The sequence below is a fragment of the Pleurodeles waltl genome, chromosome 11 (genome assembly GCF_031143425.1).
Source record: "Pleurodeles waltl isolate 20211129_DDA chromosome 11, aPleWal1.hap1.20221129, whole genome shotgun sequence".
Lineage (NCBI taxonomy): Eukaryota > Metazoa > Chordata > Amphibia > Caudata > Salamandridae > Pleurodeles > Pleurodeles waltl.
Genome location: NC_090450.1, coordinates 178,009,568 through 178,023,402, shown reverse-complemented (window position 1 = coordinate 178,023,402; position 13,835 = coordinate 178,009,568). Strand labels below are relative to the sequence as shown.

The 13,835-nt window shown below is 47.6% G+C and overlaps 1 protein-coding gene across 2 annotated transcripts in view; it reads right to left on the bottom strand.

Annotated features, from left to right (window-relative positions):
• VWA5A (von Willebrand factor A domain containing 5A) overlaps window positions 1–13,835 on the bottom strand; it is a 368,835-nt gene that overhangs the window by 163,233 nt on the left and 191,767 nt on the right. The gene's annotated exons all lie outside the window — the stretch shown is intronic.

Sequence of the window (13,835 nt, the reverse complement as noted above, 5' to 3'; positions counted from 1 at the left end):
AATACATTCAACTAATTTCACTTTTGTTTTCTCAAATTGCTCTCAAAATAGCTCACCAACTAGTATTTAATTGAGCAAAGGCATAAACATGCAAAAATAGGATTAAATAATCCCCAGTTCAGAGTCAGATTAAACAATCAGACAAATTACTTATGTTAAACAAACATTAGGTCAAGAAAACCTGGTGGGAGAAGATTACAGCTATCACTAACAGAAATGGTAATTAAAGTCACTGACAACCTATGCATGTGCAGCACCATCCCACATCTTTAAGGCGAATCCTTAAATAAAAATTTTTTTTTAAACGACAACATTCTTATGCCCAACCATTGAATATTTGTCTCTCAATCATGTACGCACACAAAAAAGAGAAAACGTAAATTGTGCTGAAAGTACAAATGACATTGCTTGTTCGTTTTCCAAAAATGGTGAAATAATCTTTAATATTTTTAAGCACCATCTTTGATGAATGATTAAACAACACTGATGTAACATTTTGTGCAAACCTGTAAATCCATGCTTAGGACATTTCAAAATAAACAAAATGTATTCCATTATCCACCATTCAACTGCAGCAGCCGGAGGAGATTGTGCATACCAGGACTGCCCTTAACGGTGCTAAACGTGGTAGTTCTACTCCATTTAAGGCTCAGGCATACAGGCTGAACAAAAAAGCTCACATATTTAATTTCTCAGCAGTATGTGTTCATAATTTATTTAGGTCTGCAAGTTATACACTGCAGTGAGACTAAATCTGTTCCATATGTACTGCAGAAACTGCTTTGAAGCAACACAACCCCACCTACTTGTTGTTATTCTGAACAATATTTTATGCAGCTTCAGTATTGCAGTTTTTACTTAGCCAATGGCCAGTTTTATTTTTCAGTTGAGCTGTAGATTCTGTTGCCCCACGGGCCAGAGCAGGAACATTTGTCAGTACTACCACATATGGGGCACATGCCGGAGGGAGATCCAAACGGGCCAATGAAGGCTTTTTACTCAGCGGATTTTGATTGGGCTTCCCAATCGGCAGTGGGCAGGACCCCCCAACCGCCACAGAACCACGGTCAGACTGTTTTCCGAGGCTAAGACCATTCCGGGCCCCGCTGCCCATTGTTGGGGCAGAAGTTGGGGCCACCACAGATTGGATGCAGGCACCTTGTCCCCCAGAACTCGACAAGTTATCTAGATGCTGAGGCAAACTTCCCAAGGGCCCAGCATTTTCCTCCTGTAGATTCTCATCCATACTAGGATGAGATACACAACACAGGGCCTTACACCCCCCCCATAAGATGGCTCCCTTGGCTTCTTAGTTCACCTAGCTGAGTAACTGCTTGTTCTATCACCGATAATTTTGCCATCACAGGTGTCAAAATACCCTCAATCATCTCCTTCAGCTTTAGCAAAAGAATGGTTGCATCACAGCCCATTAGCTCGCTGGATTTTATGCCGCCATATAGCTCCTTGGAACTATCCACAAGCGAAGCTTTCGTTTTAGAGACAGATTTCTTCAGTGTCTTTTTCTTCCTTGGCAGGGGACTGCACTTATCCATAGGACAGACCGCAGGAGAAGACAGCAAAAGCCGTTTGCTTCTTCTTGAAGGCCCTGGGTCACCAGAGTCTCCTAATTTCTCTGCATGGTCACGCTCTGATACAGCACACAGCTCTCCTCCATGGTGGACCACCACCCCCTCCTCCTCCAAAGCCACTGGGGGATCACTGGCTAATGAGACATGTCCCCAATCCTCCATCTCCATAGATAGCCTCCTCTCCGCCAAGTCAATTTCCTTGGTCACGACCCCCATCGCTCTCGCAAGAAAGGTGTCCAAAGTAGTATTTACATTACCATGCCTGCCACCTCCCCTACTCATGGCTCCAGATAGTTGGCCCTTTTTCCGCCCCATTTAACAAACAATAGCTCCTCACCGAGGGCAGCAGCAGCAGGATACACAGTTTAAAACAAGGGCTTCAGGCAAAAAAGTCTCCAGGGACTAATACAATAATAAGTCACCAAAAAGGAAAAAAGAAACTCACCATCCTCGGCAAAATGAAAGGGGGGTGGCCCAGCCCGGCCTCTGACGGGCGCAGGACGGGCCCACCTGGGCGCGTCCCGCAAATCAGATTTAAAGCGGCCAAAGGCCCCGCCCCTCAAGCTGCTGGTGTCCACAGCGCGGGCGCGCAAATCAGATTCAGATTTAAAGGGGCCAAAGGTCCCGCCCCTCAAGCAGCCGGTGTCCACATCGCGTCCTTTCAGTATTTAAAAATAATGTATTTTGTGTTAACTTTATGAAGCATATTAATGGGGTTTTAGTATTAATACAGAGCCCACTAACTGTTTGCCTACATAATGTCCCATCTTAGCTCCCCTAAACGTTTTCTCAGTAGCTTTTGCACTGTTAGACCAGCAGTTTGATTCTGCAGTAGTAAGCCAGGAAGTGCCATGGTTCTTTGCAAAAATGAGATTGAAAAACTAAGCAGAAAACACAAAGCAAACAGTTTATCACCTCAAATAATAACACACAGCATGAAATTTCAGTATGAAACTGCACAGGCCTGTACATGCTTGAGCACAACCAGCTGCAAAGACCGTGCATACTGGATATGCAAAAATTTCCAGATAACAACTTGACTACAAGAAAAACACCTTTCTTAGTGCCATTATCATAGAATCGTAGTGTTTTTGCAGTCATGCACAGAAAATACATGTAGAGCCACACCTCAAAGAAATGCAGCTCTATCTGACCATCATCTTCAGAGGAGATGCACAGAGAAAGGGGAGAGTGAACATAAAAAAAGCCTTCTCAGAATCCCAAATCTGGTTACTACTGCGAATGATATAGAAGCATTAGCAGTGAGGTGAAGGGTGCTAGCCATAATTAACTTTTGGATTAGTCTTATATGTCATCTAGGGAAGTTATGTTAAGCATATGCAGGAGGGAGGCATGTTATCATGTTATCCTACTCAGTTATCGAACCACAACCAATGGCAGCAGTGCTGACATGCTGCCTGTCCCTCACCGGTCAGCCACTGAAGGCCCAGGTCCCGAGAGGACATGGTCGAGTTGCGGCGGCCCAGCATGGCTACTGGGTACAGTGCGGTGGCTGGGCAACCTGACAGCGAAGTGGCCGGCCTGTTTGGGAGACCCAGCTGTGCATTCCAAGGCAACTGTAGGAGAGTGGAGACCCTCTATCTTGCTGGGCCCCTGCAATACACCCCCAGACACTGTGCGTTGGCGGAGGCTGACAGCCCTATCATGCGGACCTGGGCCCAACTAGGAGTGAGACTTGGACCCTCCTGGGTGCCAGCTGTGAGGGGAATGGCAGAGGGGGCCTACAGCACACTGCACGTTGCAGTGCCTTCCATGAAGGGACAGGGAAGTAGCACTGCAGCCACGACAGGCAGGAGAAGACCCACTGCTTGGCTTCAGACATCGTGCTTGGGCAGTGATAGCCGGCCCAACTATCCAGACTTGGACCCCCCAGGAACACGACAGGGGGCACCCTTGAGCAGCAGTCGTGAGGGGAATGGCAGTGCGGGCCCAGCGGCACACTGTACTCAGTGGCACCTTCCATGACGGGCACAGGATGTGTTGCCACTGCTGGAGTTTGCTGGGCCTGGGAGAGAGGCTGGGCTCACCAGAGATGCAGAGGCATCGGAGGGTGCAGGAAGAGCCTAGGCCCATGCTAGAGTGTCAATGGAGGACAGAGGGAGCGCGATCAACAGCGTCTGAGGCCCACCACTCCCAAAAGACTGTAGGAGGGACCAAGAGATGGTAAGGGCTGTCATTCCTAGCCTATATCACACTGGCTTCAGCAGCTCATGCCGCCAGCACTTTGGCTACCAGGTGGGCCAGGCTCAGTGCAACTTACATGCTGCAGGGCCCTTATAGACCACTGGAGAGCTGTCAAACAAGCACATCAGGACTCTAAGTCTCAATATGTGCCACAACAGAAACACAATGACCCCCACCAAATGTAAAATTTTCCAGTTTATGGACCCCAAAGACGGACACCATGAGGACCAGGGCAAAGAAACTCAAGCAGCCGAGGCACACGGAGGAGTAACCACCAAAGTAATCCTTTAGGTGATCCAGGATTCATGCTTGGTCCTCGAATCCAAGATAGAGGAGGTACAAGTGGACGTGGGCTTATTGGGCCAAGATCTCTGCAATGCTATTGCGAGCGGCTCTGAGGCCGAGGGGTACATCTGTGAATTGTGAACATAAAACTGAGGTGTATCGAATTAACTTGACCTCCAGGATCCTTACTGACAGAGCTAAAAGAATGAAACTGCAGGAGCAACCTCCATTTTCTTGGGTTTTGTGAGGGGGTGGAGGGATCAATACCTAAAGTATTTTTGGAACATTGTCCCATATCCTGGATTGACCCTAACCGACTGTCAACATGTTTCATTGTTGAACGATCACGAAGGTCTCTGGTTCAGAAACCCAGCACAGGTGTACCACCCCATCCCATAATTGCCAAGATCCTAAATTACTGGGTCAGGGACTAATTCCTGCGGGAGGCAAGGTCTAAGGGCCAATTCATGTATCAGTCAGGCTGGATGATGGAGCTCCCCAACTATACTAGACAGGTCCAGGCCCACTGTAAACACATGCTCTCTTCTTGATGCACCTGGGTGTCATCTTTGAGGCCAAATCCCATTTATTGGACACTCCAGACAAGGCCTGGAAATGAATGACTAACCAATGACCCCGGCTTCAGAATCAGCCATGGCTGGACCATCCGGTTTGTGGCCCCAAGGCTCCTGAAAGCAGCAACCTCATGCATAGGAAGTGATCCTGCATTGTTCAATGCAACCGTAAAGATGCCTCAGTCACCTCGGACTCAGAAAAGGAGAGTAAATGAGCCCCTCACTCAAAAGAGATTGTTGACACCTAAAAGACCTCACCCCTGGTTAAGGAAGGTAACAACTGAATTTACATTGAGGGAGGGAATATGGAACCCTAATTTACTATACCACACATTTGCACACCAGTACCATCTTATCCGTCCATGGTTCTTAGCCACCAGGAGCCCCAGCCCAGAGTCTTTGAGAACAGCCACTGCTACTGAACACATTATTGAGATGGGAATTGAGTTTGGGGACTGATGCTTCAATTTGGGGGAGGAGTATGGGGGGAGGTGTGGGGAAGAGGTCTGGTTTCTTGTTTATAATGTTTGGTTTATAATAAAATAAATTGGGACCACACAAGGTGGGCATGCTTTACAACACTATATTACCACAGGTCACACCCTTACAATACAGTTCACCAGGAAGTAGCCGAAACCTGGGAAACCCATAATGTGTTTCGCCACCCTCAACACGATTCCACATGACCCCACATGACAGCATTTACAATCATGACGTGGAACGTAAAGGGCCTGTTAGACCATATTATGCGTGAAGCTGTCCTGCAGTTTCTCTACAGACATGGTCCTCAGGTCATAATGCTGCAAGAAAAACACCTCATGGGGACAAACTGCACATTTTTTGCCAGGTATGGGTACACTGGAGTTTACCACGCACGCTCTGCCCTTGGCTTCCATGGAGTGGCAAGTCTTATCCGCAGCTCTCTACCAAATGGCGGTATACCATGTGACCTGAGACACTTTGTCAGAAATTCATGCTTGTGTAGGGTTTGGTGGAGGGCTCACTATACAACCTTTTAAGGATATACATCCCCCCTCAGTTTGCTACTTCCAAATTGTGATTACTTAGGGACTTGGTGTTACCTCTCTCAGCAGGCTCATTACTGGGAGCAGTTTTGACATCCTGGATCCTTTAGACTCTCTCTGGGCTCCCGAACTGGACCCCAGAGAAGGCAGGGGACTGACCAACTGGACCCCAAGCCTGGGGCTCTGCGACACCTGGCGAACTTGGAATCTCTCAGCATGAGAATGCACACATGCATCAGCAGTACATGGTTCCCTTTCTCGTATAGACGTTTTCCTGTTACAAACAGCAGACCACACACCAGTGATCCTTCAGTTAGTAATCACTGGAGAGGAGGGAGAAGAGAAATCTGGCCCCTCAACACCTGGTTGCTCACTGACAGACAACTCAATCAGACACATCTAGAGTCCTTCCAGGTAACTGTAGACTCACCTGGGATGCTCTGGGAATTGTGGAAGTCCACTATGAGGGACCAGGTCTGGGAGACTCAGACACAAACAGCGCAGTTGGAGACTTTAATTCTAAGACTTGAAAACCACAATGGGGTAAATCTGCCAGAACTACTGAGCCGCTGCCTGGCTTTGGAGAGGGCTGACCTGCGTCAATGTGTCTGGACAAGACCGCAGATGCTGGGAAGCCTCAGCCGGTAGAGTGTACGAGTGGGGGGGACAAGTTGGGCAAGCTCTTTTTTTTTTTTGGAGTAAACTCTTTATTTATTTTTTTGACCATAGTGTGACAATATCGCACACTACATTAATAACATATGGCAGTAGGCATCTCATCATTGCATATCAACATTTCAATCATGTCTATTCGAACGGCGGAAAGTAATTGAGACCGTATCACAGTTCCCGTTCATATAAAAGTCCTTGGCACTCATTTCTTCTGTGATCTTCGAATACCCCATGTGTCCCCCAAAAGTTGCTTTCATCCATGGCCTGTCTGGATTCCCTGTGCCTCTGCCAACCTTTCCATATTTTATAGTACTTCCGTGGGCTCCCCCGTGCCTTATATATGTGTTATAACAACCCCATTCAAAAGTCCATGTCTTTAGCCTATCCCTCGACCGAGGGAGCAGCCACATCTTTCCAGGCCTTTGAAACATTACTCTTGGCAACTATGAGGCCCAACCGTAGGATCACCCTCCGACATTGCATGCCCTCTAGCTCATATGAGCACCACACATGTAGGAGCACCAGTTTAGGATCCCTCAGTACACTCCAGCCTAACACGCCCTCAAATACCCCTGCAAACACCCCCCAGAAGAGAGAGATGGCGGAGCAATGGCAAAACATGTGAAACAAGTCCCCGGAAGCACACACAGCAAGCACAAATCACCTGGTATTAAACACATGCGGTGGAGCCAAGCCCTGGTACAGTATAGATGGTTGAGCAGTTTTAATTGTATATATCTAAATTGTGAGGCTATAACCTTGGTTACCTCCCGTGCCTCCCTCCAGTTGTCATCCTACAGCCCCCAATTTCCTTCTCCCATGCCGTGCGGACCACCACAATTGGGTCAGGCATGTTCCGTAGCAGCATCATGTACATCTGGGATAATTTATGTTCTCTGATGTTTTTCAGGAGAAGCTTAGTCCCCACTGGCGAGACCTCTGGGATCACCAGGGCTGCCCGGAGCACTGGCACTAGGGCATGGTGAAGTTGCAGGTACCTAAAACACTGTGTATTGTGTAGAGCATAGTCTGCTTACAACTCCTGGAAGAGTTTAAATATCCTGTTATTTAAAACATCCCCCAAAGTCGAAATCCTAATGGTTCCATGTTGCAAAACCGAGCAGGGCATCAACTTGTGGAATACAGGTTCCCCACCAGAGCGTAGTTTCCAAAGTCTGCCTGTCCATCTAGCCAGTGGCTTTCTTGGCAGCCACCCAAGCTTCCAGCACCCACTGAGTCGCCAAGGGCAGGACCCCCGTACGGCTTCTCATATAGCAAATATGGCAGGCCCTGCAGTCCTATGGCCCTCCCCTCAAGAGCACAGGCCATATTTGAGAACCCTCCTCCCCCCACCAACCACCAATCCTTAATAATGAGAAGATGTGCTGTCCAATAATATAGGCAAACATCTGGTGTGACTATACCCCCCTCGAACACCGGTTAGCAACACTTTTCTAAAGGGATGCCTGGAGCTCCATCCCCCCCAGAGCAGGGAAAGCTCTTGCACTGGCTGGCCACTAGGGAGTGGGCTTCGAGGGTAATGCTCAATATAATTAACCCAGACGGCACACGTGCCATGACTGGCCATGCTGTGGCCACTGCCTTTGCAGGCTACTACCCTTTACGCTGCAAGTCCTCGATCCCAATGTGAGTCACGTAGCTCGTTACTCACAGATCTCCTGTTGCCCAAGCTGACCACCACTGAAAGAGTCTCTTAAACAGCCACGATTGAGGAGGAGCTCTGCGCCACCCCTACAGGATCGCACCTTGGGCAAAAACTGCAGGCTGCGAAAACGCATTTTACCCTCCATCCTGGGGATGCTTCAAGAGGCAGTAGATTGCGGCCACTTCCCACCGGAAATAAACATGGCCACCATAGTTGTCCTTCTGAAACCCGACAGGCCCTTGAATCAGTGCAACAACCCACCTCTCTAATCAATACCGAGGTCAAACTGTATGCTAAAATATTAGTGAGGCAGTTGGCATAGGTGCTCAGTACACTGGTCCTCCTGACCCAATATGTTTTTAACTCCTTATGCCGCAACAGATACTGCATCTGCAGGGTTTCCCCTGCCTTGGCTGGATTCAGGGACTTACACTGTGCCACAACATTGATGCTCCTCGATGTTGAGAAGAATTTCAGCTCCTTAGACTGGGACTTTCTCCAAGAGGTGCTGGCCAAAATGAGTTTGCAACACCGGTTCCAGTCATATATCTAAATCTTATACACTAGGCCACAAGCGCAGGTGCGGGTGAACTGAGTGGTATCCCACATATTCCCAATCCACCAGGGTACAAGGTAGGGATGTCCCCTCTCTTCCCTTTTGTCTGCCATGGCCATAGCACTCTACCATCATGGGTATGAAGACATGCCCAAGAACAGGGATTTGACTGGGGAGAACACTGAAGGATAGAATAGCCTTCTATGCCGACGCCGTCCCATAAATCATAGCATGACTGACAGCGCCCGCACTCCGCTTCATATCCATCCCTGGTGCCTTTGAGGCATGTCAGGACTGAGGGTGAACTGATCTAAATTACTCCTGGTCTCCTTTAGGGAAGATAGGGATGACAAGACTTAGCACCCTGCCCTGCAATCCAGCACCTACATTACCGCTACTTGGGGATCCATATGACATAGGAGCCAGACCTCATAAGGCACCTCAACCTTCGCCCCATCACTGCACAATCCAAGCCTAAGGAAAGGGTGGCCCTTTCCAAATGATGGCCTTATTGTAACTCCTTTATGTCCTTCACACCTTCCTATTACCCATCCCCAACCACTGATTCACTACCATAACTTCCTGAGCACGGAAATTCCTTTGGGCCAACACACCTCCAAGGATCTCCTTTCATAAATGTGTTCGCTCAACTTTCAATGGGGGTCTAGCCATGGCCAACTTCGGGCTCTAGTACGGGAGGTCCACACCGTGGTGGTGAATAACTGGGCGGGTGGGAAATGGGCAAAGCTCTCATTTAGGATACAGGTATCATTGCTAGGCTTAACAACCTCATGGGTATGCTTTAGCACGGCAATGCCCTTGTCGCTGCCAGAGGTCACTATAGTGGTATTTTGAGTCTGCCTGCCGCCCTGCAATAGACGGGGTGGGACCAGCGAGTATCACTAGAGATTCCTCTATGAAGGGCAAATGGACGAAATGGGTGGAGCGCCTTGAGGGGATTTTAGGGTTGGGACAATTTCAGCATCTCACGGTATCTGGGAAGGTAATCATTTGAATTCCTTTCAAGACATCCACATGGAGTTTTCCTTCCATAAATCTAAATTTTTAAACCACCTCCAACTTCGACACGCGATCTCTGGGCAACGAGAGGCGCTGGCTGAGCCCCCGATTATAATCTCTTTGAGGCCCAGCTATTCATGAGACCGCTGACCAAGGAAATCACCTCCCAGATCTACAGAGCCCGAGCCCTTTTCCATTGGCACCTCTGAAGTAGCAGTGGGAGGGGTGGATGGGCTGGCAGGAATAGGTGAAATAGAGAGAGGCTTGCATGGTGCATAATCCTAGCCATTTCAGCATGGCTGCGCTTTGTTTAACTGAAATATTTACACTGTATCTAGTACAGACCACAAACTTTATGGAAATCCCACAAAATTCCAGACCCAGGATGCACTAGATGTTGTGGAAACATAAGTGACTTATTTCACATGGTATGGTGGGGCTCTATTATTCAGAAATACTGGCTGTCCATATTTGTGACTCTGTTGGAGGTTTTGGGCCACATGCTTGAGGCTTCATCCAGAATCGCATTGCTCAACCTGGTGGATGAGATGGGAGGCACAAGGGGAGACGGAACCTTGGTGGGGCTGGGCACAACGCTGGCAAAAAGAGACGTGACTAAATATAGGAGGTCACCAGATGCCGCACTTCTGAGGGAATAGAGGTCAGGATTGGTCCGCTCTGGCAAGCTGGAGGAGCCTATTTACCTAGCTCGAAGATGCTCCAGGAAACAGCAGAAGATATTGGAGAAATGGTGGACATATTACAGGTTAGGCACTGGAGACGCATGAGCTCAGGGGGTGGAGTACGTGGAACACGGCACACAGTTATAATGTTTTGGGGATCTCTTGCGAGGGCCTGCAATGTGTGCACTTGGACTTTTGTGTTCATACCAAAACTAATAAAGTCTGTAATGAACAAATAATGAAAAACTAAATTATTCTCACCTGTAGAAGTAGTTTTGCAGCTTGAAGAGTTTTCTGTATTCACATGCTGTGCATTATTCCGTCATCTAGTGGTTGGGTCCAGAAAGTTGTGCTCTAGTTTCCTCCAAACCCCCAATCTCCCACCTCCCCCTCCGGTGCATGGTCAACCACCATTTAGTGTTTAGTCTGTCCTCTGTGTGGCGTCAGACAGTGCCCTAGAAGTTTCTGTGCGTGGCTTCCATCTTCAGAGTATTTTTACTTTTTCACCCTTTTGTTCCTCCTTTGTGTTTTTCCCACCTGTTTGCTTCCTATCCCATTTCAGGTGAGGTGGGTGGATCGCATGTGAATCCATTTTGTTTTGCAGCATGAATCCTTTTGTGGATTCACATGCTGTGCATTAGATTAAACAGCAGTATCCCCTCCTCTGGCCTGGCTGTGGTGAAATGTTGGCAAATAGGTGTTGAAGTACCTTCTGTCTTACTTGTACTTCCTTATTCATTTGAATGTCCACACAGTTGTGTTTTGCGAAGGTGTGTGGCGATGCCCAGGTCACTGTGGTGCAGATTTCCTCAATAAGTATGTTTGCCAGGTCTGCCAATGTTGCGCCTTTCTTTCTGGTTGAGTGCGCTCTGGGTTTAGTAGTTAGCTGTTTCCCTGCTTCTGCGTAGCAGATTTGGATGGTGGCAACAATCCATCTGGCGATAGTTGCTTTGGATACTGGCGATCCCTTGTTTGCTTTGGCAAATGACACGGAAAGCTGGTTTCCTTTGCAAAATACTTTTGTCTCCTGTAGGTAGTACATTAGGGCCCTTCGAATGTCCAGAGAGTGAAGTGCTTGTTTTTTTGGTTCCTGGAAGAAAACCGGTAGCAGTATGCTTTGATTGACATGGAACTGCGTTACTACCTTTAGTTAGTTCTGAGGACCACCATGCCCTTGTGTATCTGTAAGGTTCCTGTATCATTAGTGCTTGCAGTTCATGGACTGCGTAGCGATATGATTGCTATTAGGATGGCTGTCTTTAGGGAGAGTGATTTTAGTTCTGATTTGTGCATAGGTTCAAATGGCTCTGCCATCAATTGAGGTAACACCGTGTTCAGGTTCCATAACGGTGTTGGTGCTGATCTTGGTGGTGCTACTTTTTTTTATCCTTCTAGGAATCTCTTTACTACTGTGGATGTAAAGAGGCTGGATCCTGATGTGCCCCTAGTGTATGCCACTATTGCTGCCAGATGTACCCTTAATGAAGCATAGGTGAAGCCACTGTCTTGCAGGTGGGTGAGGTATATTATTACTGTGTTCTGTTGTGCCCTTGAGTCCATCTTATTGTTGTCTGTGCACCAATGGATGTATCTCTTCCATTTGAGTGTGTAGCATTTCCATGTGCTTGGTTTCCTTGCTCCCCTCAGGATTTCCATTGTCCTTGGAGGGAGTTGTAGGTGTCGGTATTCAGGAGTCAAGCTGCTAGGATAAGTGCGGCTGAGTTGTACTGTCAATAGATCCTTCACTGGTTTCAGTGAGATCATCTGTCCTCTGGACATCTCCAGTAGATCTTTGTACCAGGCCTGCCTTGCCTTGGCTGTGAAGATTCTTTAGCTCCTTGACTCTATGACTTTTTCCAGCAACCTGTGGATTAGGGGAGTTGGTGGAAAGGCATATGCAAATTTCCCTGACCAATTTATTGACACGGCATTCCCCTCTGACCGGGGGTGTGGAAACCTCAATGCGAAGAGTTGGCATTTTGAGTTTGTTGCTGTGGTGAACAAGTGTATCCTTGGTGTGCCCCAGGTGTTGAAAAGTCCTTGAATGACCTCTTGCTTTAGTTCCCACTTGTGCGAGCTGTTCTCTTTTCTACCTCTGTGTTGAGTTCTATTGGTAGGGGAATTGTTTGGAGAGTTATTAGATTCTGTGTTGCCCAGTGCCAGGTGTCTTGGGGTAACTTTGACAGATTGAAGGATTTTGTTCCCCCTGGTTTGTTCAGGTAGAACATGGTGGTTGTATTGTCTGTATCAGAACTGTTCTGCCTGTCTGAGCTGGTGTCTTGAAAGCTCTCCCTTTGCTCATGTTTGTTGTTTTCCACCATTGTATCTCCCTTTGTACCTTTGTTGTGACAACTACTAGACCCTCCCAGCTCCCTGTGGCTTGTGATCATTTGCTGCAGATCCATTCCTGGATGGCATGCATGTGTGATCCTGTATGAGGGATCAATGGTATGCAAGATGCCATCGTGCCCATGAGTTTCATGACAGTCCTCACTGTCAGAGACTGACCCCTCTGGTACAGATGAGTTTGTTTGTTGATGGCTTCTACCCTCTTCTGGCCTGGGTGCGTCCTAGCCCTTCTGGAGTCCAGTGTGGCTCCTAGGAACACCTTTACCTGTTCTGTTTTAGGTAATGACTTCTTCTGGTTTATCGTAAACCCCAGGAGCTATAACATGTGCATGACCGTTTGTACATTCCACTTGCATTTGCTCCTTGATCGTGCCTTTATTAGCCAGCTGACAAGTATGGGTAAACGTGGATCCCTTGCATTTTTTTTTTTTTTTTTATAATCTGTTTTTATTTTAGTTTGAGAAACTGCAAACCAACATAAACATACAACACAGTGCACGTTACAGCAAAGCAAGATGTTTCAATGTATAATGATGCCCGAGGGGGAACACACCAGAGTACCGTCAGTGAAGTCATAACCACAACACTGATCTTATCCTTAATCCCATGGGCCCGGCCCACATCCTAATGAGACCAGGCATTAAATAACATAAGCATGTAGGAATATATCACCTCCATATTTGGTCATCTTGTACACAACCCCCCTACCCCGCAGCATACGCACCACTCCCAAAAGACAAGTCATCGGGGTTGCCTCCAATTCAAGTTCCGTAGCCTCCGCAATCGCCGCCTTGGTAAAGACTCTTGGCATAGATTTTATACTGAAGGGCATCACTGAGAATTGATAGTGTTCCTTGTCTAACATGAACCGTAGATATTTATTGTGGCCTTGGTTCACCGGGATATGTAGGTAGGCATCCTTTAGGTCTAGGGTAGCCATGTAATCTCCCTCCTGCAGTAGTTGGATTACTTCTTGTAAGCTTGTCATCTTGCAGTGTTGTGTTCGTATGAACTTGTTTATGAACCTGAGGTCTAGGACTGGCCTGAAGGTTAGATCTTGTTTTAGCACTAGGAAATATGGTGAATAGTTCCCTGTACCCCTCTCATGCTCGCACGAGTTCTATGGCTCTTTTTAAGAGTAGTTCTTTCATCTCTGTTCTGATTTGTTTGAGTTCTTTCCTCTTGAAGGACCTCACCTTTGGGGGTCTTT